Source organism: Parasteatoda tepidariorum, chromosome 2, assembly GCF_043381705.1.
Source record: "Parasteatoda tepidariorum isolate YZ-2023 chromosome 2, CAS_Ptep_4.0, whole genome shotgun sequence".
Lineage (NCBI taxonomy): Eukaryota > Metazoa > Arthropoda > Arachnida > Araneae > Theridiidae > Parasteatoda > Parasteatoda tepidariorum.
In genome coordinates, this window is record NC_092205.1 from 85,962,059 (window position 1) to 85,965,102 (window position 3,044).

At 32.4% G+C, this 3,044-nt stretch overlaps 1 protein-coding gene across 2 annotated transcripts in view; it reads right to left on the reverse strand.

Moving 5' to 3' along the window:
- Window positions 1–1,325, reverse strand: part of LOC107440477 (I-kappaB kinase beta) — a 50,226-nt gene extending 48,901 nt beyond the window's left edge. The window contains exon 1 of one of the 2 annotated variants that reach the window (XM_071177858.1): window positions 806–1,325. The gene's annotated coding sequence lies outside the window, so the exon portion shown is untranslated. The remainder of the gene's footprint in view (window positions 1–805) is intronic. The other variant, XM_071177860.1, reaches the window with a different exon arrangement.
- Window positions 1,326–3,044: the final 1,719 nt, after the last annotated feature.

Sequence of the window (3,044 nt, forward strand, 5' to 3'; positions counted from 1 at the left end):
TTTTAAAAAAAATTGTTTTTAAATATAAATATATTAGTTTAAATTGAAAATACAAAATAACTGAAAAATGTATTAACAGTTTTGAAGGGCATAACATCAGTTTCAGTTACTGACACTGGTGATGTATCACCACTATGCTAAAAAAAATTGAACATGAATGAAATAACAGTATTCTTGAATAGTACTATAGGTAAATAAACCTGTTTATGACTAACCAAGCACTTAGTCCCTTATAGCTTAACCTGTATGGCAAGGTTCAACTTCAGTTATGTACTATTGAATGAGAGGACCAAGTGAACTTGATTACTGATTAATTTTGCTTTGTTTAAAGTCTAAATTGAAGAGTCAAACAATATTAATAAAACATTATACCTTTAAAAACAAATATTGTGTAGTAGATTTAATTATCAATATGTTATTAGTTCTATGTTTATTTTACCTCTTAAATATTGTTCAGATAAAATTGTGACATAATTTGAGTACAAGGGGTTTTGGACAGGACGGTTTAAACCAGGGTTTAAACAGTGGATTAATCCATTCTGTCCTAAACCTTGCCAACCCTGGTCTAAATTTATTTAAAAAAAATAAATTTAAAAAAAACTGCTGATGTGTAAGATTAACATAAACAGGTCTTTTTAAAACTTATTAAAAAAGAAAAAATATACACGGCTTAACAATCAAAAAGGAAAATAATATGGTGGTAAGTAATATTTAATGCAAATTAATAATTACTGTACCCTAAAGCTAGCAAATAAAATAAGTCACAAAACTTTTTCTATTTGCTAGAATTTTAAAAGTAACTTACTTGATAAAATGTTTTGTAAGAAATGATTATCAAATGTAATCATGTGTCAAAGAATCAATTAAAGTTCTTAATATGATTTATTTTGCATAGTTCACAAAATTATCGCAAACTGAAACTTGTTGAAAACTTTTTTTACATAATAAATTGATAAACAAAAACAAAACAATTTTAAAGAAGTTTGCATTTATAACAAAATGCAACGTAAGTTTAAACCATTTTTACTTAATAATAATGGAAAAAACAATAATATATAAATTGGTTTGAACAAATTCTTCCGCTATTTAGCATCCGACCATGGAGTCTAGAGTATCCGCTTTAGGATCCATGCATCCGACGTCAAATACAAAATATCAACAATATGGGGTGCACCGTAAATGGAAGAAATAAAGAGCAGCACTACATCTTTTCAACTTTTGAGTTTGATGCGTTTCTATAAATGAATTCGAAAAATTTTTTATTTCGACTATTCACGAACGATCACGACCAATGCAAAACTGGGTTGTATTTGGAATAATATGATGCAATGAAAGCTATTGTTGCCATTAGCTTTGGGAAATTTAAAAACTTTATAGCTATCTTTAAGGAAGGTGTGGGGTAAACATATCCGAGGAAGATCCGAAGACATACCTTCACAATTTTGATCCTCTGCAGAGGGAATGAATGGCTCCTCTGCTTTGGTAGCCCGACAACCTGCTCACGAAGTCAAGCACTTTACGGTAGAACAGTTTAACGAGGATCGATACCGCGCACTCTCGGTCCCTACGCAGGCTGATCTAAGTGGTCCGCCACCTGCTTGCTGACCGCAGTCAGTGATGCTTGACTTCGGTGTTCTACTGAGAACCATGTCTTTACGATGAGTCCACTGCGAGACCTATCGTTAAGGTTGTTGTTGCTGATTTACGTCGCACTACAGCTGCACAATGGGCTATTGGCGACGGTCTGGGAAACATCCCTGAGGATGATCCGAAGACATGACATCACAATTTTGATCCTCTGCAGAGGGGATGGCACCCCTGCTTCAGTAGCCCAACGACCTGCTCGCGAAGTCGAGCACTTTACGGTAGCACAGTTTAACGAGGACCAATACCGCACACCCTCGGTCCCTACGCAGACTGATCCAAGTGGGTCACCCACCCGCACACTGACCGCAGTCAGTGATGCTTGACTTCGGTGATCTGATGAGAACCGTGTCTTAACGATCAGTCCACTGCGGGACCTCGTTAAGGTAGAGTTTACAAGCGGTGCATTAATCTCTGCCACATGGCTTTGTAACAAATTGTAACCTAGCTCAATAGGACTGAGGTTATAGCCTAGTCACGCAGGCAGTACTGCAGCTCATAATTAAAATAAGTTACAATTTTAAGACAGTTTAAAGCAAGATTCTTTAGTACAGTTTTCAAGCGATTTGTAATGTTAAAATTTAGGGAATTTAATCGTAAAATTATCAGTGTGCACATTACGAAGAATTAATATACAGGCATAAGCCTTTTCAAATGCTTTTTAATAATTAATTGCAAGTAAAAAAATGTAGAAAAAAATTTATAAAATAATTATTCATAATTGTTATTTTTATAACTTTCTTCATTGTTTCTAAAGAGCTGGATTGGCATGTTCTTTTCTTTTTTACAACAGCTTTCTTTATAATATTAGAATTTTCATTTTAATGAAAACCATAAATACCGAATTTCAACCCTGAACCAACATAATTCATTGCAAAAATAAGTTGATTTGATTTCGAGATATTAATTTGACTTTTGTAAACATGAAAACGATAAAAAATTAAAAAGGACACTATGAAATCTTTTATATGCAAAGTTTCATTGTCTTTAAGATTAATTTTCAGTTTAGGTTTTCAACAGATTGTTTAGCATAGGGGTCGCCAAACTTTTTTGATCATCAACCCCTATATAATTTTTCGAAATCTCCATCGACCCCCACAAAAGTAATTTTCTGTTAATTAAAATAAAACTCAATTAGATACTGTGTTTGTACATTTATTTTATGATTTTAAACATTTATTAAAGTAATAGTACATTGTGTAACAATAGTTTCATGAAAAATATATTAATATTGAAATTTAAATACCTTATTATTAAATAATAAGTAGTTATGCATAAGTAGATATAATAAGTAAAGTAACTAAAGATTTACTGCTTCTTCATCAATGAGATGGGTGTGCCTGGTGTTTTTTTTGCAAGGTTCGCTATATTGGGTTCAAAATTGGTCAATTTTAATTTTC